We start from the raw sequence: 25,205 nt of genomic DNA, 5'->3' as shown, positions 1-25,205 counted from the left end.
GTTGGGGGCTAGCAGGCCCAGAGCAGCGGCACTCAAATCCGCCCAGGGGCCCTCGCACCGTGTCCCAGAGGGAGGGGTGCTGGAGTTTGTCAACTGAAAAAATAAAGCAGCAGGCTGTGACTGAGAATAGAGTTTATCTGGGGTTTGTTTAGGGTGGCCACCTCCGTGAATGTCTTCGCTGGGTCTTCTAGATAACTTGCTGCAGTTTTTACATCAGCTCTTGCTGTTTCTTCTTGCACTTTTATATTGTGGAGACAGACGGCTTCCTTCCTTAAACCTCATGAACCAACCTCTGCTAACTTCAAACTTATCTTCTGCAGCCTCCTTGCCTCTCTCAGCCTTCCCAGAATTGAAGAGAGTTGGGGTCCTGCTCTGGATCAGGCTTTGGCTTAAGGGAATACGGTGGCTGGTTTGATCTATCCGGACCACTCAGACTTTTTCTCCATACCAGCAATAAGGCTGTTTCGTTTTCTTATCATTGGTGTGTTCACTGGTGCAGCACTTTTCATTTCCTTCAAGCACTTTCCGTTTGTATTCACGCACAACTTGGTTAACTGTTTGCCTCCATGAAAGTGAAAGTGTTAGTCGCTGAGTTGTGTATGACTCTTTGTGACCCCATGGACTGCAGCCCGCCCAGCCTGTCAGGCTCCTCCATCCATGGGATTTTCCAGGTAAGAATACTGGAGTGGATTGCCATTTCCTTCTCCAGGGGAACTTCCCGACCCAGGGATCAAACCCTGCTCTCCTGCATTGCAGGCCGTCTCTTTACCATCTGAGCTACCAGGGAAGCTTTTGGCCAGTCTGGGCTGTTGACATGCTTTTCTCAGTGAGCTGAATCATTTCTAGCACTTGATTTAAAATGAAGACTTGCGACTCTTCCTTTTACTTGAACACTTAGAGGCCATTGCAGGGTTGTTATCTGGCTTAATTTCAATACTGTTGAGGCCTCAGGAGAGGTGGAGAGAGCAGTCAGAACATAACAGATTAATGGGTTAAGCTCACCACCTTATATGGGCACAGTTCTCGGCACCCCTGAAATTACAATAGTAACATCAAAGATCACTGATCACAGGTCACTGTGACAGATATCATAATGAGAAAGTTCATAATATTGGGAGAATTACCAGAATGTGACAGAGACGCCGAGTGAGCAGATGCTGTTGGAGAAATGATGCTGATGGACTCGCTCAATGCAGGGTCGTCACAAACCTTCAATTTGTTAAAAAAAAAACCCCACTATCTGTGAAGTGTAATGAAGTGAGGTCTACCTATATTGGAAAAATGAAGTAATGTCCTTTCCTACAAACAGCACCCTGTGACCGCCCACAGAGGAAGAGCAAAACCATCACTGGCCCCTGTTTCCTGGCTAGAGTTGCACACAACGTGATCAGGGACCAGTTTTTCAAATCACTGACAGATTGAGGACACTGGAGCTAGAAAAGAGAACAAAAGATTCCAGGGGAAAATTGTACAAAATAGGCTTAATTTTCCGACAAATGTGATTACTTTGGTCCATTTGAAATATTAAGCTTGAGCATATAAAATTGCCATTTTTGTAGGTCAAAAACCATTGAATATCTGCTGAAATCTTCAATTTCCTATAGTTCAACCTGATGATACATACATATTCTAATTATTTTTATATCCCCAAATGTATATATAGCTCAGTTATATCCATATAATTCAATTACATGTCTTAAATATATTCCAATTATATATCCATATCTTAATTTTTTATATAACCTAACTAAATTAATTATATATTAGTGGAGTATACATGTAATCTGCATATTATATGTAATATATTTTATATCTTAATTATATATTCTAATCAAATATATATCTAAAATTAGAAGATTTACATCTATTACACACAATTAGAAGACAAAATTAGAATATGTATATTATATATATATACACACACACACAGAAGTATACAGATATCTTAATTCTGTCTTCTAATTTTTTCTTTATTCTAATTTTAAGATATATCCTAACTATATATACATGCCCTCATATCTCCTAGTTTTAGATCATCTTAATATACACATCCTAATTACATGCATATACACTCAGATGATCCTGAATTTGAAGTCTGGTTGGTAATGAAAATTGAGAAAGGGCTTATGTGGACACAGCAGTACATTGCCATCTCACCAAACAAACAAGTTCGTTAAGAACTGAAAACCAAAAACCAAACAAGAAGGGTTTGTAGGACAGTTTATCCTGTTAATCTCAAAGCATTACCAGCCACGATGGATTTGTGGATTTATAAGACCACACTGCCCCTGTGTGTTTTCATATGGCACTGCAGCTGTTTGAAGGTTAACCACACAGATATTTATGGTTACTGATTTACTCTTTTCTTTTTTTTTTTTTTTTAATTGTTGTTGGTGTTGTTCAGTCTGGAAGTCATGTCATGTCCAACTCTTTGCGACTCCGTGGACTGCAGCACACCAGCTTTTACTGACCTTCACTACCTCCGGAGTTAGCTCAAACTTATATCCACTGAGTCGGGTGATGCCGTCCAAATGTCTCATCCTCTGTCGCCCCCTCTCCTCCTGCCCTCAGTCTTTCCCAGTATCAGGGTCTTTTCCAGTGAATCAGATCTTCGAATCAGGTGGCCAAAGTATTGGAGCTTAAGCTTCAGCATCAGTCCTTCCAATGAATATTCAGGGTTGATTTCCTTTGGGTTGACTGGTTGGATCTCCTTGCAGTCCAAGGGACTTTCAAGAGTCTTCTCCAGCACAATAATTTGAAACCAGAGTTCTTTGGCGCTCAGTCTTCTTTATGGTCCAACTTTCACATCCATCCATGACTACTGGAAAAACCATAGCTTTGACTAGATGGACCTTTGTCAACAAAATAATGTCTGTTTTTTAATACGCTGTCTAGGTTGGTCACGGCTTTTCTTCCAAGGAGCAAGCGTCTTAGTTTCATGGCTGCAGTCACAGTCCACAGTGATTTTGGAGCCCAAGAAGATAAAATCTGTCACTGTTTCCACTTTCCACCCATTTATTTACCATGAAGTGATGCGCCCAGATGCCTTGATCTCAGATTTTTAAATGTTGAATTTTAAGCCAGCTTTTCCACTCTGCTCTTTCACTCTCGTCAAGAGGCTCTTTTGTTCTTCTTCACTTTCTGCTGTTAGAAGGGTATCATCTGCCTGTCTGAGGTTATTGATATTTCTCTCCCTGCAATCTTGATCGTGGCATGTGATTCATTCAGCCCAACATTTCGCATGATGTACTCTGCATAGAAGTTAAATAGTCAGGGTGACAACAGACAGCCTCGTCACCTCGTGACAGCCTTGACATACTCTTTTTCCAATTATCAACCACTCTGTCACCCCACGTCCCGTTCTAACTGTTGCTTCTTGAGCTGCATACAGGTTTCTAAGAAGAGGGGTAAGGTGGTCTGGTAATGCCATCTCTAAGAATTTTCCAGTTTGCTGTGACCCACACAGTGAAAGTCTTTAGCATAGACAATGGATTCTTCGAATTCTCTTTCTTTTTTTTATGATCCAGTGGATATTGTCAATTTGATCTCTGGTTCCTCTGCCTTTACTAAATCCAGCTTGGACATCTGAAAGTTCTTGGTTCACATACCGTTGAAGCCTAGCTTGAAGAATTTTGAGCATTAGCTTGCTAGCATGTGAAGTGAGCACAACTGGATATTAGTTTGAACATTCTTTGGCATTGCCTTTCTTTGGCATTGGAAAGAAAATTGACCTTTTCCAGTCCTGTGGCGCTTGCTGAGTTTTCCAAATTTGCTGGCATATTGAGTGCAGCACTATCTGTGGTTCAGTTTAGTTTAGTTCAGTCGCTCAGTCATGTCCAAGTCTTTGCGACCCCATGGACTGCAGCATGCCAGGCTTCCTTGTCCATCACCAACTCCTGGAGCTTACTCAAACTCATGTCCATCGAGTCGGTGATGCCATCCAACCATCTCATCCTCTGTCGTCCCTGTCTCCTCCTGCCTTCAATCTTTCCCAGCATTAGGGTCTTTTCCACTGAGTTAGTTCTTTGCATCAGGAGGCCAAAGTATTGAAGTTTCAGCTTCAGCATCTGTCCTTCCAATGCATATTCAGGACTGATCTCCTTTAGAATGGACTGGCTGGATCTCCTTGCATTCCAAGGGACTCTCAAGAGCTTTCTCTTGAGAAAGTTGAAAAGCATAAATTCTTCGGCACTCAGACTTCTTTATAGTCCAACTTACATCCATACATGACTACAGGAAAAACCATAGCCTTTACTACATGGATCTTTGTTGGCAAAGTAATGTCTATGCTTTTTAATATGCCGTCTAGGTTGGTCATAACTTCTCTTCCAAGGAGTAAGCGTCTTTAAATTTCATGGCTGCAGTCACCATCTGCAGTGATTTTGGAGCCCCAAAATAAAGTCTGTCACTGCTTTCATTGTTTTCCCCATCTATTTCCCATGAAGTGATGGGACCAGATGCCATGATCTTAGCTTTTTAAATGTTGAGCTTTAAGCCAACTTTTTCACTCTCCTCTTTCACTTTCATCAAGAGGCTCTTTAGTTCTTCTTCGCTTTCTGCCATTAGGGTAGTGTCATCTGCATATCTGAGGTTATTGATATTTACCTGGCAATTTTGATTCCAGCTTGTGCTTCATCCAGCCCTGCGTTTCTCATGATGTACTCTGCATATAAGTTAACTAAGCAGGGTGACAATATACAGTCTTGATGGACTCCTTTTCCAATTTGGAACCAATCTGTTTTTCCATGTCCAGTTCTAACTGTTTCTTCTTGACCTGCATATGGATTTCTCAAGAAGCATATCAGGTGGTCTGGTATTCACATCTCTTTAGGAATTTCCCACAGTTTGTGGTGATCTATACAGTCAAAGTCTTAGGCATAGTCAATAAAGCAGAAGTAGATGTTTTTCTGGAACTCTCTTGCTTTTTTGATAGTCCAACAGACATTGGCAATTTGATCTCTGGTTCCTCTGCCTTTTTAAAAACCAGCTTGAACATCTGGAAGTTCAAAGTTCATGTACTGTTGAAGCCTGGCTTGGAGAATTTAGAGCATTAATTCCCTAGCGTGTGAGATGGGTGTAATTGTGCGGTAGTTTGGGCATTCTTTGGCATTGCCTTTCTTTGTGATTGGAATGAAAACTGACCTTTTCCAGTCCTGTGGCCACTGCTGAGATTTCCAAATTTGCTGGCGTATTGAGTGCAGCACTTTAACAGCATCATCTTTCAGGATTTGAAACAGCTCAACTGGAATTCCATCACCTCCACTAGCTTTGTTCGTAGTGATACTTCCTAAGGTCCACTTGACTTCACATTCCAGGATGTCTGGCTCTAGGTGAGTGATTGCACCATCGTGATTATCTGGGTCATGAAGATCTTTTTTGTATAGTTCTCCTGTGTATTCTTGCCACCTCTTCTTAATATCTTCTGCTTCTGTTAGATCCCTACCATTTCTGTCCCTTATTGAGCCCATCTTTGCAAGAAATGTTCCTTTGGTATCTCTAATTTTCTTGAAATGATCTCTAGTCTCTCCCATTCTATTGTTTTCCTCTATTTCTTCGCACTGATCACTGAGGAAGGCTTTCTTATCTCTCCTTGCTATTTGGAACTCTGCATTCAGATGGTATATCTTTCCTTTTCTCCTTTGCCTTTCACTTCTCTTCTTTTCACGGCTTTTTGTAAGTCCTTCTCAGACAGCCGCTTTGCCTTTTCGCATCTCCTTTTATTGGGGATGGTTTCGATCCCTTTCTCCTGTACAGTGTCACTAAGCTCCAGTTATCTGTGGTTATCTGGATTGTTAAAACCTTTTTTGTGCACTTCTGTGTATTCTTGCCCCCTCTTTTTAATATCGTCTGCTTCTGTTAGGTCCTCGCTTTTCTGTCCTTTATCGAGCCCATCTTTGCATGAAATGTTCTCTTGGGATCTCTAATTTTCTTGAAGAGACCTCTAGTCTTTCCCATTCTGTTGTTTTCTTCTTTTTCATTGCATTGCTCAGTTAAGAAGGCTTTCTTATCTCTCCTTGCTCTTCTCTGAACTCTGCATTCAGTTCCATATATCCTTTCCCTCCTCCTTGCCTTTTGCTTCTCTTTGCACAGCTATTTGTAAAGCCTTCTCAGACAACCGTTTTGCCTTCTTGCATTTCTTTTTCTTCGGGATGGTTTTGGTCACTGCCTCCTATACAATGTTTTGAACCCTCACCCACAGTTCTTCAGGCACTTTGTCTATCAGATCTAATCTCTTGAATCTATTCTTCATTCAATTTAGATCATACCTCAATGGCCCAGTGGTTTTCCTCCACTTTCTTCAATTTAAGTCTGAAGTTTGCAATAAGGAGCTCATGATCTGAGCCCCAGTCAGCTCCTGGTCTTGTTTTTGTTGACTGTATAGAGCTTCTCCATCTTTGGCTGCAAAGAATATAATCAATCTGATTTTGGTATTGACCATCTGCTAATGTCCATGTGTAGAGTCTTCTCTTGTGTTTTTGGAAGAGGGTGTTTGCTATGACCAGTGTGGTCTCTTGACAAAATGCCGGGGGCCAGCGTGAGGAACTCCGCCCATGGCAAAGGTCATGAGGAACGAGGCTTGGCATACGCAAAGGCGTGATCAAGCCTCAGGAAACCCCCTGTTCCCGAGCATCTAACCCCAAAGCCAGAGTCTGTTTTATGCTCTCACCTACACCTCTGACTTTACGGGGGACTCTCCCCCATAACCGTTTCTCTCGGAGAAGGAGTAAACGTGCAGCTCCAAGGCGATAAAAATTCTTGGGCGTGACAAGAGTGTTTCAGCTTACGGACTCCTCTGAAGGTTATCTAGCCCACTTGTATAGGTTTGTCCGGCCACACGTGATTGCTTACAGCCTCCCAACCTGAGAGGCACGAGATGTTTTAGATTTACTAAAGGCAAATTCTTTTGCGGAGTTAGAAATTATTAGTATAGTTGGTTAGGAATTATATTGGTGAAGGGTCTCTTCATTTGTTGTGTCAATAATTGCTGCTAATTCCCTGCTCTGGGTGGGACAAGGATGTCTCAGGTCAAACCTCTCTGCTGACAGACTAGCTTGTGTGACAGGATTATCCATACTGCTGCCACTAGGCACATGATTGTTTACTACCTCTCAACCATAAACAGCACAGAGAGTTTTGGAGTATTTTGAGAGTCTTAATTAGCATAGGACTTTTTCTTCTTGTTGAGTCAATGATTGCCGCCAGGCCTCTATATCCTTAGGCACCTGGGAATATATTAATCAATGTATTTGGAATATAGCAAAGGAAATATAGTAGTTTTTGATGTTAGCAATACTAGACTTTTTGAGTTAATGGATTTTCTCTTTTGTAATAGATCACTGTACTTTGTTATAAATCACTGTGTCCTTGCTATGTAAGAATGTAACTTTATCATATCTTAAGACTAAATAGATCTTAAGGGGAGCATTGGTGAAAGGATTTTCATTTGTTGGGCTGATGTTTGCTGCTAAATCTCCATGTTCCCTACCCTTATAATGAATATAACTAACATATAGGAGAAATAAGTATTAACCTTTAAGCATATAGGAGAAATAAGTATTAACCTTTAAGATTAATCATGTTAACCTTGGGTTAAATAAATTCCTTTCTTGATTGTAACTCGCTACACCCTCACCCTATAGGAATGTAACTTTATTTGGGGGGGGGTGGTGCCTGGTTTAAGAAAAAACACCCTTGGAAGAAATAAGTTTTTTGGTTATCAGAAAGAAAGGATCATAAAATGTCAGCAGGTCTCACTCATGGCCAGAAGATGATGTACCTTTTTTATATACATTTATGTGAAGCACCTGATTTTGATAAAGGTCAGGACTGCTGACCCCCGCGTGACTCTGTATTCATCCCTATGTGTAACAAAAGGTATATAAGCAAACCCAAAAATAAAGAAATCGGATCAGTTTCCAGAAAGACTGATTCCCCCATGTCGCTTCTTTCTTGCTCCCGTTTTTCTGGCTGAATTCCCATCTGGAGCATGGATGCTATTCCACGTAATCCAAGTTATTCAGCCTCCTTTTCTCCACTAATCTTCCTACTACACTATCCATTTCTAATCTCTCTATATCTGTGATTAAATATGTATTTTTCCAAAGACGCCGACTCCGTCCCCCCACCTTCGAATCACCCTGGATCCACCGGGGCTGGACCCCGGCAACAAAACCCTGTTAGCCTTTGCCCTGCTTCATTTTGTACTCTAAGACCAAACCTGCCTGTTACTCCAGGTATCTCTTGACTTCCCACTTTTGCATTCCAAACTTCTATGATGAAAAGGACATCTTTTTTTTTTGGTGTTAGTGCTAGAATGTGTTGTAGGTCTTCATAGAACTGTTCAATTTCAGCTTATGCATCAGTGGTTGGGGCATAGACTTGGATTACTGTGATGCTAGATGGTTTGCTTTGGAAACGACCTGAGATAATTTTGTTGTTTTTGAGATTTCACCAAAGTACTGCATTTCAGACTCTTTGGTTGACTGAGTGCTACTCCACTTCTTCTAAGGGATTCTCACCCACCGTAGTAAGTATAGTGGCCATCTGAGTTAAATTCACCCATTCCCATCTATTTTAGTTCACTGATTCCTAAGATGTCGATGTTCACTCTTGCCATCTCCTGCTTGATCACGTTCAATTTATCTTGATTCATGGATCCAACATTCCAGGTTCCTACGCAATATTGTTCTTTACAGCATCGGACTAAACTTTCACCGAGAGACGCCTCTACAACTGAGTGTTTTTTCTCTTTGGTCCAGCCTCTTCATTCTTCCTGGAGCTCTCTCTCCGCTCTTCCCCAGGAGCACCTGCACACCTACTGATCCAGGGGGTCATCTTCCGGTGTCATATCTTTTTGCCTTTCATACTGTTTGTGGGGTTCTTGATGAAAGATTACTAATGGTTTGTCTTTCCCTTCTCCAGTTTACCACGTTTTTTTAAACAATCATTTTATTTATTTTTGGCTGAGGCGTGTCTGTTGTTATGCGGGCTTCTCATTGCTCTGGCCTCTCTCGTCTCTGACTGCGGTGTGCGGGCTTCTCACTGCAGCGGCCCCTCTCGATGCCTGGCAGAGGTTGGAGCGTGCCTCAGTAGCTGTGGCTCACGGCCTTAGTTGCTGCACAGCACGTGGGATCTTCCTGGATCAGGGGTCGACACTGTCTCCTGCACTGGCAGGTGGGTTCTTTACCACTGAGCCGCCAGGGAAGCCCTGATTTACTCTTTCAACCAACATTCTGTTAAAATGCTGACCAGGATCCCCAAAGAGCACAGTGACTCACAGCGCCAAGCCTCCCTGCAGCTCTATGGGGCTTGCAGCTGCATCTGTGAGGCAAGAAGTAGAGACGACAAGCAGGCTGGGAGTGGAGATCCCTAAAGAGCACAGTGACTCACAGTGCCAAGCCTCCCTGCAGCTCTATGGGGCTTGCAGCTGCATCTGTGAGGCAAGAAGGAGAGATGACAAGCAGGCTGGGAGTGGACTTCTGAGTTGGAGAATAGGTTCCCTTCCTAACCAGAGCCGTCACTGCTCAGCTCTAGGCAGTTCAAGGGAATATGGTCACAGAACTTTTTTTCTTTTAACAAGAGAAGCCAGAAATTCAAAATTGAGTGTTAAAAGACCCCTGATCTTTAAAGGAGCACAAACCCTAACATGAGCCAGCAGTGGAGAGCTGCAGCTACCTCGGGCCATGTCTTGCCATTTTGCTCCTCTGGCCTGAACTTTATTCCTCTTCATAATTTTAGGCTTCTCAGGGAGGAGGCAGGTGACCGCTGTCAGCTCTGGATGCAATAACGTGTGGAAATGGGAACAGGCCTCCTCTCACAGGGCCTTTGGCCTCCCAGGGGAGATGGACTCCAATAAAAAAAAAAAAAAAAACCCACTCGTGAATCAACAGTTACAGATGGAGAGTACCACCCCAAAGGTAGTAACTCCATCCTGTAAGAGCTTATGAAAAAGAAACTGACCCAGGCTTGGTGGGCCTCGAGAAAGAGGGACCAGCTTGTACTGGGACCCTGTGACAAGACTGAACAGGATCGAGGAGCAGGCCAGTGAGGCCGGAGCAGAGACTGTGAGAGGGTCACGATGGAGAGAGTCCAGGGGAGGTGGCGAGCATCAGGGGCTGACACGTGGGGCCTTGTTGGCCAAGCTAAGGGTTTGGATTCTATCTCCACCCTCAGGACACCGTTACGGGCTACTAGATCCAATCTCAGTTTCTGAGTTGCTTTATTGAGGAATTTCAGTTATTTGTATGGATTGACATTTCACTGACTTTTCTTCTTCATTAAGTTGTTCCAAGGAACCAAGAAAAAAATATTCCTATCTATCATGTATTGATCTATCCATGTATCTATCTAAAATCTATCATTTTATTTAGCAATTATCATATGGGTCTATTGGATCTTTTTAGAGATCAAAGCTACCTTTTAGTATCTAAGCAGTCTTTCGGGATCTTTCTCTCTGTGTTATAATATTTTGCTATTGTATCATTCTATAACTTAATTATTAATAATTCCAATCTGTGCTCAAGCAATACTAAGATAGGAAAACAGAAGGTGGATGGACTACATAGATCAATGAAGTAATAATGAAATAAATCATCATTTTACCTCACCCTTCAGTTTTCTCATTGCTTTGCCAAAGGCATTGTCTCTCATAAAGGTATAAAAGAAGTCTAGCAAAGCCATCTTTGTAGGACAGTTTCAGGTTTTTAAATTAAACTTTTATTTCGAAATAATTTTAAATTAGTATGTTGTAAGAAACGATACAGAAAGATTCCACATACCCTTCACCCAGTTTTTCCTAATGGCAATCTTGCAAATCTACTGTGTAGTATCTGAGCAGGAAATTGTAACAATCCAGCAGTCTTACACGTTTAGTTTTCATGAAACAAAGTTGAGAATTCAGCATCTTAAATTTCCACCAGGATAGCAAAGACCAGAAAATTGACAGAGAAAGTCATGTCACAATGTTTATTGCAGTTTTCTAGTTGGCAAACCTGAGCACACCGCAATATCTGTAACCCTCAGTTTCCTCGTCTAAATGGGTACAAGTGGTCCGACGTAGATGGGGAGGTCAGCACTTACCTCATAAGGCCTCCGGAAGGCTGGATGAGATGAAGCCTTTGGCACAGCGCCTGGAGTATATGAGACATTTGCCAAGGCTCTGCTGTACTCCACTCGACCAAGTTTGTTACTCTTGTGGCTGTTTCAGGGAATCATCTGTCAGCACAGAGGCAGAAAGTGTGGTCCTGGAACAGTCTTGCCTCTGAGCTCCTTGGAATCTCACTTCCTGGAGACTGATCTCTGTGGGGAAACAGAAGCGGCACGTGAAAAATCTCCATTATTAATAGAGAATGTGAGTGTTTACCAGGCCCTTTTCTTACAGTCTCTGAGTGCAGGCCAACCACCCTTTTCCACATCCTTGGAGCCAGACATGCTTCAGAATTTGGAATTCAAAGGACCCAACCCTCTGAGAGTAGGATTGAGTCTTGATAAGGAATTGGAGGCCCAGAAGTTACTGAATCAGGTCTGGTTGCTTGCTACTCAAAAATCAATGCTCAAGAGAGAGACAAATGTTGGTAGAAAGAAAAGTTGCTTTTAACCAGAATGCTGGAAGTAGAGTAGAGGTGGTGGTCTCAGTGTAACCAAAAACCACCTCTGAAGATTTTGCTTGAACCTGAAAGTTTTAAAGGGAAAAGAAGAATAATCCTTTGAGAAGAGATAGACGGGTCTTAGGCTGAGCAGCTGGAGTCTGTCTCCTGTGGACAGATACTTCACGATAAAGATAGCGGCTGGGGCAAGGAGGAGCCGGGTCCTGCTTGGATGAAAGATAAAGAGACCACATGTTTCTCATCCTTGAGGCCAAGGAGACCTCCCACACTACACGTGTGCAGAAAGGTTTCTCAGGGGTCAGAGAAGGGAGCGGGCGTCGCGCTGTAACATGTTAGGTCAATTTCCCGGAGACCCTTGCTCTGGAATCCATCTTGGCTAAAAGATGCCCGTGCACACAGAGGAGGGCCCTGAGCCAGACCACACATGGACTCAAAGCCAGACAGAGCAAGGTGACTGGCCAAAGGAAACCCAGAAGAACCTCCTCCGTATAAGCCCTCGGTTCTTTTTCTGAACTCACCTGCATGTCCGTCTGCAGGTGCTTCTTTTTTCTCCTGATAAACACTTTACTGATTTCACTACTTTCCTTCTCTTTGCTGAATTCCTTCTTCAGAGCAGACAAAGAGCCCGGGCTCTGCTCCTAGCTAATTGTCCCTGGTGGGTCCAGTGGCTAGGATTGGGTGCATTCACCATCATGGCCTGGGTTCAGTCCTTGGCGGTGGAACTGAGATCCTGCTTCAAACGGCCACCCTAGATCCATCTCAGTTGATCCCTGAGATAGGAGGTCGGGGCTGTTGCCATGCCCCACTTTGGGCAGGCTTGTCCACTCCTTGTGATCTTCACCGAGATATTATCTTGTTCACGCAGTTTGTGAGATCACCGAAGAGAGAGCAAGGAAAGAGATCTGGTCATCTGTTAATTACTCATTCTTCTTTTATACTTCTTGGATCTATGGAAAGAACCAGCAAGTAAGGCAAAGTGTGTGATTAAAAGATTTGAAGGGTGTGCATGGGCCAGAGATGCGTAGAGCGTGGGGGTGCCTGGTTTGAAAGCAGTGACAATACAGCTCTGCTGAAGGGAAGGGACTCCCACTGAGGGCAGTTTCCTGCAAAGAGCTGCTTACACAAACACAGCTGGATTTCAGAGTAACTGTGTGCAGTAGCTCACCTTCCTCACCTGCTTTTGAATGGGGTTTTCTGTAGTGGCCATCCCATACCTGTCTTGTACAGGGTGTATGTTGGGTGTGATGGGGGAGGGGAAAGGAAGCTGATGACTTGTCTCTTTAGTCAACAGCTCTCTAATTCAAGAACTCGTATTAAAGGAGCAGCACCCAGTGAATTACACCCAACGGGTCTCATCCACACCTGAAGCTGATGTACATGGCGAGATCAAGCTCATGCTGTGATGGCTGGAAACAGGATTCTCATATGGGCCAGTCCCTGCCCAGACCCTCCAGCAAGTTGCTCTGATAGGATGCACACCCCCGTGCAAACACACCGTCTACAAAGAGACCTGCAGCTCAGCCTTCCAGGGCCTGTGGCTCTTGCCTAAATTTCTCAGATGGTCCTTGTTCACTATCTCTCAGCCACAGAAGGAGTAACTGCTTTCTGCAAAATTGCTACTATAAGCAGATAGGTTAGGGGGTCCCCAGACAAAGAGAACAAGGAATGGTTTTCTTGACATAAGAGAAGTCATTTTTGGCCCAAGTCATTTTATAATCAAAGCCTGGCCTCACTGTTTGCCCTTGAACATATCTCAGTAATTAACGATCTTAAGGGAATGAAGGCATGCAGGAACAGAAAAAAGGCAGCCAAACAATAGTACAGTGATAAATCAGAGTCCTGGTGCCTCCTCAAAGGATAGTCATAAAAATATATCTTTGATTGCAGAAACAGAGACCCCCCCACACAGGTGGAAGATGGAATGATGACATTGAGCCTCCTTACTTCAGTTAACTAAAGCCTGGACTCTTGTCAGCCTTTGCCAAAATTCTATGCTGAATTCTCCTCTGCCAAGCCCCTTTGTGAATATGCATGTACCCTGAGCTTAAAACTTCCCCAGTTTTGCTGTTCAGGGAGACACTGCTTTGGGAAAGATCTTTGCTATTCTCCTTACTTGCTGCAACTAATAACGAATTCTTCTTTCTTCTGCTCTTCGGTTTGGTTGTGCCTATTCGCTAGACACTCACCAACAGGTAAACCCAGCTTTTGGTTAACACTATGTCTGTAGGACTGAGAACCCTTAAAAATTGTCTTTTAGTACTTTACCATCTATTAAGAGCTAGCATTTCATCACGTTTAATTTTCCTATTCAGATTATTGGTATGCTTTCTATCACTTAGTAACTTCTATCTCATAATTTAAACAAATTTTTTATTATACAATGTAGTTAAGTATGCCAACTGATTGTAGGATCTGTGACAAAGAAAGAATTGTTTATGTTGTTTCCAGCAAAGGAAGTAACAAGTTCTTGGGACTAGATGATAAGTGATAGGATCCTAATTGTTTTCATAATTATGGCATCCACTTTGCTGACATCTAAAATAGCACTCATAATCTCTTTCTGGGTAGCCACTTAAAAGTGCCTCCACTCTACAAATTCCCAAAGGTGTGCTGATTTAAAAACAAACCGCAACCTAAAAGTTGAAGATTATATTTTATTTGGTGGACTTCTTGAGAACTTAAGCCCGGGAGACAGTCTCACAGATGGCTCTGAGGGAACTGCTCTGAAGAGGTAAGGAAGAAGCCAGGAAGCATAGAATTTTGGCAAAAAAATTCAGGTAGTTGTAACATCAAAGATTACTATTAATTAAAGAAAAACCAGACATTTCAAGTTAATGAATTTAGTGCTTTCCTATGTATGTGAAGATGCAAGAGTTTGGTCTCATTGAAGTCATCTTTTGATATGTATCTCTGCTACCTGGAGCCAGTATCCTGCTTTTCTCCAATCTGAATCCTCTCAGGGTACACAGTCAGGGCAGGCTGCAGTGGCTGCTGGCTTGATGGCTTGACGGCCTCAGCATCCTTTGTTTATTGACGTGGCTGCTGACTTTCTTTGTCCACATGTGAAATGTGTCGTGATATCAAATTCAGGATCTCAAACTGACTTATTCGGTAGAAACTGAAAATATGATTGTTTCCCCATTTTCCCAGAGCAATTATATTTTGCTATAGCAGATCTTCCTATTGTCCAATCGGTCGCAATTGTGTTGGTTTATACACAATTTTTCCTAGGCAAGGGGAGCCAGGTTATACAAGCAGAATTAAAAACCTCAGCAGGAAACAAAAGGCGAAGCTCTCAGATGGCTACTACCCAGGCAGAAGCCTTTTCAGCTCCATCTGAAGCAAATTGACAATGAACGCCTGCATGACTTGCTCCCTGCTTGATGGCTGTACCTCTTTCTCTGCTGCCCCTATGTAAGAGCAGCCACTGGCTCAGACATTGGAGAGAGCCCCTGCTTGTCTCAGAATGCCATCCAGAATCCCCACATGGTGTGTTTGTGCATTTACCAATATCTTCCAAGGCAGCCTCTAGACATCAAGGAAAACTGCCAAGGTAATTATTTCAAGGTAACAGTGATCTCTTTTGTAGGGCTTTGGTGACAAAGTTGCTTAGGTTCTAAGTAATCCACTCACAGCCATGTTTTCCCCCATAATTTTTCAGTGCTTAATTTTTCAGAATTTCACCAGAAACATGTATTATGTGTAGAAGGAATGCCTACTATATAGTAGCAGAAGTAATACATTTTATAACATGTGGTGGAGAGGATGCGAAGAGAGGGGGCCCCTCCCACACTCTTGACAGGAATGCAAAATGGTGCAGCCTCTATGGAAAATAGTATGGAGATTCCTCAAAAAACTAAAAGTAGAGTTGCAACATGATCCAACAGTTTTGCTCCTGGGTGTATTAATACACCTGTGCTGCAAAGAAGAACCAGTTCTGACTCCATTTTGGAAATGTTTCTTTTGAGTTGCTTTTCGTTGCTGTTGTTACTATAATCATACATAATGACCTGTCTCAGAGGACTCTTCTTCTTAAGAAAAAGAAATGCAAAAAGGAAAAATAGCTGTCTGAGGAGGCCTTACAAATAGCTGAGAAAAGAAGAGAAGTGAAAGACAAAGGAAAAAAGGAAAGACGTACCCATCTGAATGCAGAGTTCCAAAGAGTGGCAAGGAGACGTAAGAGGCCTTCTTCAGTGAACATTGTAAAGAAATAGAGGAAAGCAATAGAATGGGAAAGACTAGAGATCTCTTGAAGAAAGTAGAGAGATACCAAGGGAACATTTCATGCAAAGATGGGCACAATAACATACTGTTAACATACCTAACATATCATTAGGTCCACATGGTATGGACCTAACAGAAGCAGAAGATATTAAGAAGAGGTGGCAAGAATACACAGAAGAACCTCCCTCCCATCTCCCTCCCCATCTCACCCCTCTAGGTTGATACAGAGCCCCTGTTTGAGTTTCCTGGGCCATACAGCAAATTCCCGTTGGCTATCTATTTTACATATGGTAATGTAAGTTTCCCTGTTGCTCTTTCCATACGTCTCACCCTCTCCTCTCCTCCCCATGTCTGTAAGTCTTTTCTCTATTTCTGTTTCTCCACTGCTGCCCTGTAAATAAATTCTTCAGTACAATTCTTCTAGATTTGTGTTGGAATATGATATTTAGCGATCTCTTTCTGACTAACTTCACTCTGTATAATAGGTTCTAGTTTCATCCACATCTTCAGAACTGACTCAAATGTGTTCATTTTTATGGCTGAGTAATATGCCATTCTGTAGATATCACAACCTCAAAAGGAAAGGGATATATGAATACCTATGGCTGATTCATGTTGAGGTTTGACAGAAAACAGCAAAATTCTATAAAGCAATTATCCTTCAGTAATAAATAAATAAATTTAAAAAATGAAAACAAAAACAGAATACACAGAACTGTATGAAAAAGGTCGTAATGACCTGGATGACCACGGTGGTGTGCTCAGTCCCCTAGAGTCAGACATCCAGGAGTGAGAAGCCAAGTGGGCTTTAGGAATCATTACTATGAACAAAACTAGTGGAGGTGGTGGAATTCCAGTTGAGCTATTTCAAATCCTAAAAGATGATGCTGTGAAAGTGCTGCACTCAACATGCCAGCAAATTTGGAAAAAGCAGTGGCCACAGGACTGGAAAAGGTCAGTTTTCATTCCAATCCCAAAGAAAGGCAATGCCAAAGGATGCTCAAACTGACATCCAGTTGTGCTCATTTCACATGCTAGCGAGTAATGCTCAAAATCCTTCAAGCTAGGCGTTAACGGTATGTGAACTGAGAACTTCCAGAGGTATACACTGGATTTAGTAAAGGCAAAGGAACCAGAGATCAAGTTGTCAACATGCATTCGATCATAGAAAAAGCCAGGGAATTCCAGAAAACCATCTACTTCTGCTTTATTGACTACACTAAAGCCTTTGACTGTGTGGATCACAACAGACTGGAAAATTCTTAAACGGATGGAAATACCAGACCACCTTACCTGTCTCCTTAGAAACCTCATGCAGGCCAAGAAGCAACAGTTAGAACTGGACATGGAACAAAAAACTGACTCAAAATTGGGAAAGGAGTACATCAAGTCCATACACTGTCACCCTGTTTATTTAACTTATATGCAGAGTACATCATGTGAAACGCTGGACTGGAAGTTCAAGCTGAAATCAAGACTGAAGGAGAAATATCAATACCCTCAGATATGCAGAGGACACCATCGTTATTGCGGAAAACAGAGAGGAGCTAAAGAGCATCCTGATGAGGGTGAAAGAGGAGAGTGAAACTCAACATTCGAAAATCTAAGACCAAGGCATATGGGCCCATCACTTCATGGCAAATAGATGGGGGAAAAGTGGAAACAGTGACAGATTTTATCTTCTTGGGCTCCAAAATCACTGCAGATGGTGACTGCAGCCATGAAATTAAAAGACGCATGCTCCTTTGAAGAAAAGCTATGACAAACCTAAACAGCATATTAAAAAGCAGAGACATCATTTTGATGACAAAGGTCTGTCTAGTCAAAGCTATGGTTTTTCCAGTAGTCATGTATGGTGTGAGAGCTGGACCTTAAAGAAGGGTGAGCACTGAAGAATTGGTGCTTTTGAACTGTAGTGTTGGAGGATACTCCTTGGACTGCAAGGACATCAAACCAGTCAAAGCTAAGAAAATCAACCCTGAATATTCATTGGAAAGCCTGATACTGAGCAGAGAAGGCAATGGCACCCCACTCTAGTACTGTTGCCTGGAAAATCCCATGGACGGAGGAGCCTGGTGGGCTGCAGTCCATGGGGTCGCTAAGAGTCAGACATGATGAGTGACTTCCCTTTCACTTTTCAATTACATGCATTGGAGAAGGAAATGGCAACCTACTCCAGTGTTTTTGGCTAGAGAATCCCAGGGACGGGGAGCCTGATGGGCTGCCGTCTATGGGGTCGCACAGAGTCGGGCATGACTGAAGCGACTTAGCAGCAGCAGCAACAGACTGATGCTGTAGCTGAAGCTGCAATATTTTGGCCACCTGATTCAAAAAGCCGATTTATTTGAAAAGACCCTGATGCTGGGAAAGATTGAAGGCAGGATAAGAAGGCGGTAACACTGGGATGACCCAGAGGGATGGTACGGGGAGGGAGGTGGTAGGGGGGTTCAGGATGGGGAACACGTGTACCCCCGTGGCGGATTCATGTTGATGTATGGCAAAACCAATACAATATTGTAAAGTAATTAGCCTCCGATTAAAATAAATAACTTTACATTTAAAGTTTAAAAGAAGAGGGGGGTAACAGAGGATGAGATGGTTGGATTTGGATAGCATCACCAACTCAGTGGACATGAGTTTGAGCAAACTCTGTGAAGAACAGGGGAGCCTGGCGTGCTGCCGTCCATGGGATCACAAAGAGTAGGACATGACTGAGTGACTGAACAACAAGGAAAGGATTGTGCCCCTCTGCCTGACTGTGAACCTAAAGTGCCTTTGTTTGACTCATCGTGAAGTAATTTAACCCTGCTCACCTGTGAATGGCTACAGATAGAGAAGAGATTAACACACCCCTTCCAAAGCCTCAGTTCAATTCAGTCACTCAATTCGTTTCGACTCTTTGCAACTCCATGGATTGCAGCACACCAGGCCTCTCTGTCCATCACCATGTCCTGGAGTTTACTCAGACTCATCTCATCCTCTGTCTTCCCCTTCTCTTCCCACCTTCAATCTTTCCCAGCATCAGGGTCTTTTCCAATGAGTGTGTTCTTTACATCAGGTGACCAAAGTATTGGAGTTTCAGCTTCAGCATCAGTCCTTCCAATCAACAATTAGGACTGATTTCCTTTAGGATGGACCGGTTGGATCTCCTTGCAGTGCAAGGGACCCTCAAGAGTCTTCTCCAACACCACGATTCAAAAGCATCACTTCTTTGGTGTTCAGCTTTCCTTATAGTCCAACTCTCACATCCATACATGAATATTGGAAAAACCATAGCTTTGACTAGATGGACCTTTGTTGGCAAAGTAATGTTCTGCTTTTCAATATGCTGTCTAGGTTGGTCATGACTTTTCTTCCAAGGAGCAATTATCTTTTGATTTCACAGCTGCAGTCATCATCTGCAGTGATTTTGGAGCCCCCCCCAATAAAGTCACTACTTCCCTTGCTTCCCCATCTATTTACCATGAAGTGATGGGACCAGATGCCATGATCTTTGTTTTCTGAATGTTGAGCTTTAAGCCAACTTTTTCACTCTCCTCTTTCACTTTCATCAAGAGGCTTTTTAGCTCCTCTTCACTTTTTGCCATAAGGGTGGTGTCATCTGCATATCTGAGGTTATTGATATTTCTCCTGGCAATCTTGATTCCAGCTTGTGCTTCATCCAGTCCACTGTTTCTCATGATGTACTCTGCATAGAAGTTAAATAAGCAGAGTGACAATATACAGCCTTGACATACTCCTTTGGAACCAGTCTGTTGTTCCATGTTCAGTTCTAACTGTTACTTCCTGACCTGCATACAGGTTTCTCAGGAAGCAGGTCAGGTGGTCTGGTATTCCCATCTCTCTCAGAATTTTCCACAGTTTATTGTGATCCACACAGTCAAAGGCTTTGGCATAGTCAATAAAGCATAAGTAGATGTTTTTCTGGAACTCTCTTGTTTTTTCCATGATCCAGTGGATGTTGGCAATTTAATCTCTGGTTCCTCTGCCTTTTCTAAATCCAGCTTGAACATCTGGAAGTTCATGGTTCATGTACTGTTGAAGCCTGCCTGACTTGGAGAATTTTGAGCATTAGTTTGCTAGCGTGTGAGATGAGTGCAATTGTGCAGTAGTTTGAGCATTCTTTGGCATTGCCTTTTTTGGGATTGGAATGAAGACTGGTCTTTTCCAGTCCTGTGGCCACTGCTGAGTTTTCCAAATCTGCTGGCATATTGAGTGCAGCACTTTCACAGCATCATCTTTTAGGATTTGAAATAGCTCAACTGGAATTCCGTCACCTCCTCTAGCTTTGTTCATAATGATGCTTCCTAAGGCCCACTTGACTTCACATTCCAGGATGTCTGGCTCTAGGTGAGTGACCACATCATCGTGATTATCTGGGTTGTGAAGATTTTTTTGTACAGTTCTTCCGTGTATTCTTGCCACCGCTTCTTAATATCTTCTTCTTCTGTGAGGTCCATACCATTTCTGTCCTTTATTGAGCCCATCTCTGCATGAAATGTTCCCTTGGTATCTGTAATTTGCAGCCAAAGATGGAGAAGCTCTATACAGTCAGCAAAACAAGACTGGTAGCTGACTGTGGCTCAGATCATGAACTCCTTATTGCCAAATTCAGTCTTAAATTGAAGAAAGTAGGGAAAACCACTAGACCATTCAGGTATGACCTAAATCAAATCCCTTACGATTGATTATACAGAGGAAGTGAGAAATAGATTTAAGGGACTAGATCCAATAGACAGAGTGCCTGAAGAAGTATGGAAGGAGGTTTGTGACATTGTATAGGAGGCAGGGATCAAGACCATCCCCAAGAAAAAGAAATGCAAAAAGGCAAAATGGCTGTCTGATGAGGCCTTACAAATATCTGTGGAAAGAAGAGAAGCGAAAAGCAAAGGAGAAAAGGAAAGACACACCCATTTGAATGCAGAGTTCCAAAGAATAGCAAGGAGAGATAAGAAAGCCCGCCAAATCTTGGCCCTTCCCAGAGATGTTTTGCGAGACTGAAGACCCTTTTCACTTTACTTCCTCACCCCCTCTCCCTCTGTGTTCTGCCTTTTGACTTTAGTCCCTCATTGCTTCTCTCTCTCTGACTCTATAAAAGAACCTGGCATCCAGACCCCAACAAGGTGGTTGTTTTGAGACACTAGGATGATGTCTTCTTAGTCAGCTGGCTTTTGAAATAAAGCCCTTTTCCTTGCCTCAGCACTCATCTCTCAGATTCATAGACCTGTCATGTGGCGAGCAGAGCAAGCTTGGACTTGGTAACATTTATACAAAATTATAATTAAAAAAATACATGCACCCCAATGTTCACAGTGATAGAGACAGAATAAAGGGACGATGTGGGTGATTTAATAGTTAATCCCACTAGGGGATTGTAAGGAAAGAAAAAGTGGGGAAACCCTGTAAGTTAATGATTACCCAAGAAAGCAGGCTTGCTTAGCCACAAAACCAAGCAGATTTGCTCAGCAGCAAAACCACACAACAGAAGCTTGAAACATGCCCCAAACATGAAGCAGCAGCGGCCTGAGACCCACGTCATTCGCAGTGAGCTCAGTAAGTTAGTGATTCCCAGGGCATGGTTCTCTGCATGCAGTAAAAACAAAAGTGTAAGCAAAGGGTGAGATTATACTAAAACGTGAGATGGTTTATCATTTATAGTATATGTTACTGCCTTTTTGTTCATTTCTCTGTGCCGTGACAGGTCCACACTTGATTACATGGGGACAAGAAAACTCCCCTGCTTGACATGGAGGAAGAGCTGACAATAGAATCATGATGTTCTACTCGAGGTGAGGAAGAAGGTGTTCTTTCCCCCAGCCTACTTTTCCTTGGACTTTAAAACTGCAGCCCACTAAGTTCTCAGTGCGTTCCCCTCTTTTACGCCCACTTGCATGTCCCACAAGCATCCTCGTCTAATAAATCACTTATCTATCACTTTGCTTCTTGGCAAACTCTTTCTGCACTGAGACTGGAGCTCATCAAAGTCCCGCTGTCCTCGAAACACCACCTAGCGGTATCAGTAACAACATTATTTACGATAGCCTAGACATGGAAGCAACTTAAGTGTCCATCCACAGATGAATGGCTACATAGTGGAATACTACTCAGACATAAAAAGCAATGAAATCATGCCATGTGCAGCAACATGTGTAAAACCTGGAGATTATCACACTAAGTGAAGTAAGTCAGAAAGAGAAAGACAGATAAATGACATCACTTAAATGTTGTATCTAAAATATGATGCAGTGAACTTAGGTATGAAAGAGAGACTCACAGACATAGAGAACAGATTTGTGGTTGCTAAGGGGAAAGATATGGGGAAGGATTAGGGGTTTGGGTTTAGCAGACACAAACTATTATATATAGGATGAATAAACAGCAATGCTCTATTGTATAGCACAGAGAACTATATTCTGTATCCTGCGATAAACCATAATAGAAAAGAACATGAAAAAGCGTGTATGTGTGTATATATGAATCACTTTGTTGTATGACAGAAATAAACACAACATTGTAAGTCAACTATGCTTCAATACAATAAATTTTTTAGAAGTAGCAAAATTTATCAGTTTACGATTTTAACTACCGGATAATATAATTTCTAATCACACAGAAATGAGGACACCTAATGTGGACAAGATTGCCTGCCTTTGACATGTTAACAAAATTCTCCATCTCCGTGAGTCATCAGCTAGTTCCTAACTTACTGAGCATTTCCATTTTTTTTTTTTTTTCCTGTCTCCCTGTGTCCTGGTACATCGCATGGCTGTGGACTTGTACACGGCTTTTCAGGAAGGAACCAGATAACAGAGGAAAATGTACTCTCAACAGAGGTGGTATTCCTTTAATAAAAGGGAAAGAATAGGCAGAGAAAAATGCTTTTTTTCTTCTCACATTTAAACTTTCTGGGAAATCAAGCTTTCTTCAAGTCCGAAGCAAATATCCTTGGTATGAGATGAATATGTGAAATTTGTACATATCTGCCAGCATCTCACTGTTTAAGCTATTTCTGAAGGTTAGATAATTCTATTTTTGTACACAATATTTTACCAACATCAGTTGATTCCAGATACTATGCGAGGTGAGAGGAATACAATGTGGAAAACACAGGCTCTACTCTAAAGATGCTCACGGTTTTGTGGAAGCAGACAGACATTTAAGCAAACGGTTGTATCAAAGAGTGCCAAATGTGAGCTTAGAAGTATTGCGTGGGAGCATATGCATAGCAGAAGTTACTGACTTAATGATGGTAAGAAGATGAGTCAGGGAAGGTTTTCAGAGGTGATGTTTGAGCTGCAGAGGGGTACACCTGGGAAGCGAGAAAGGGCTTTTAGTGGAGAGAACAAGATGTGTGAATGCAGAGAGAAACTGCAAAGTAGTCAACGTCATTTCAAAAGAATGCAGGGACGCCTGTGAGCAGTGGACAAGCAGCGGGAGACAAGGCCAGTGGCAGGGACTGGATCACGGGAAACCTCGCTTGGTATTTAAAGGAAACTGGACTTCGTTCTATGGAAGAAATAATAAACTAAGGACTGCGTGTGTGCTTCAGTTGTGTCTGACTCTTTGCGACTGTACGGACTGTAGCCTGCCAGGCTCCTCTGTCCAGGGAACTCTCCAGACAAGAATACTAAAGTTGGTTTCCATGCCCTCCTGCAGGGGATCTTCCTGACCCAAGGATCAAACCCCAGTCTCCTGCACTGACAGACTGGGTTCTTTACCACAAGCGCTACCTAAATTGTAGACTAAATAGATGATCTGAGACCTGGGTTCGATCCCTGGGTCGGGAAGATCCGCTGGAGAAGGACATGGCAGTCCACTCCAGTGCTATTGCCTGGAAAATCCCATGGACAGAGGAGCCTGATAGGTTACAGTCCATGGGGGTAGCAAAGAGTCCGACACAACTGAGCGACTTCACTTTCTTTCACTTTCTAGAGGGCATATACTGCTTCAGGAGTATTGTGAATACCATGCAATTAGATGCAAAATTCTGTTGACTATTATTTTCCCTGAAATACAGTCCATAATTTTCGAGATCCCCAAAGAGGTCCACGACCACCTCCTCCCGCTGGACAGCATTCGGCCGCCCTCAGAGCACAACAGCTGGGTTACCCACGTAGGCAACAATGTCACTGATGGTTCTGCCTGGTGACGGAAGTAGAAACGAAAAGGACAATGGCGTGTCAGGTGGCCGCACCGTCGTGAGTCTGAGGAAGCAAGCCCAAGTTTGATATCTGATAATGATCTGCCTATGGGATAAGGGCTGCCCAGGCGGTGCTAGTGGTAAAGAACCCGCCTGCTGATGCAGGAGACGTAAGAGACTCGGGTTGGATCCCGGGGTCGGGAAGATCCCCTGGGGGAGGACGTGGCCACCTACTCCCGTGTTCTTGCCTGGAGAACCCCACGGGCAGAGGAGCCTGGAGAGCTATAGGCCGTGGGGCCACAGAGTCGAACGCAACTGAAGCGGCATGCAGAATGATTCACCCCACAGAAGTGAAACAGAGAAGGGCCGGTGTGGTGAAGCTCCTCCATCAGACCTTCAGAAGGAAGCAGTTCTCTTGATTCATCCTGTGATTTCCACGCTTTCCCTTCGTCACCAACACTCCCCAGTCTCTGTTTGGGGCAGACATCTCCTCTTTGGAAGCACTTGAAGTGTGCCTCGTCCAGACTGAGATGTGCTGAATCATACAGTTTACACCGTATCTCAAAGACAGCACAAAAGAGAAAGCAAGATGTCTCATTATTTTTCTACTGATTACCTGTTGAAATGATAACATGCTAAATATATTGGATTCAGTAAAATATATTTAAAAATCCAGCTTCACTGGTTTTGTTTCTTTTTAAAATATTTGTTCTATGGAACATTATGCTCACTAGAAAATTTAGAATTACGCATGTGGCTGATGAAATAAATTTTTACACTTCGAGGTATGGGGAAGTCATTTTGGTTTATATATGATTTAACTAACATTTTATGCTAACTTGAGCAGGCTGTTTGTGGCCTATCAAACATACATTACACATCTGCTTTAATTTTTTTATTCACTCATTTATTTAAAGACATAATAGCTTAAATAATAACACTAAATTTGCATGCATTCAGTAGAAACAAGACAACCTTGTAAAGTAACTATACTCTAATAAAAATTAATTAGTTTTAAAAATAAAACTAGCCAAAAGCATAAAAATTATATAAAATTTGAAGAAATTGTTATTTTAGAACAAGAACTTTCTCTTGAAAAGAGATACAATAAATTTGGGGAATATACAATAAATTCAGACTGAAAGGATTTTTTTTTTTTTTTCCCTGCAGCAGTAAGGAAAATAATTGATGTTCATAGAACATGGTAGGAACTGATAGGGAGGTTCAGATTAAAT

General features: G+C 42.5%; 1 long non-coding RNA gene across 1 annotated transcript; it reads left to right on the top strand.

Annotated features, from left to right (window-relative positions):
* The first annotated feature begins 539 nt into the window (after positions 1-539).
* LOC138428224 (uncharacterized) lies at positions 540-24,645 on the top strand. Its single transcript, XR_011252351.1, has 3 exons — positions 540-671; positions 21,532-21,619; positions 22,623-24,645. It is a non-coding gene; the product is annotated as an uncharacterized lncRNA (long non-coding RNA).
* Positions 24,646-25,205: the final 560 nt, after the last annotated feature.

This window comes from Ovis canadensis, chromosome 1 (genome assembly GCF_042477335.2).
Source record: "Ovis canadensis isolate MfBH-ARS-UI-01 breed Bighorn chromosome 1, ARS-UI_OviCan_v2, whole genome shotgun sequence".
In the NCBI taxonomy this organism is placed as follows: Eukaryota; Metazoa; Chordata; class Mammalia; order Artiodactyla; family Bovidae; genus Ovis; species Ovis canadensis.
This window is presented reverse-complemented; position numbering and strand designations above follow the sequence as displayed.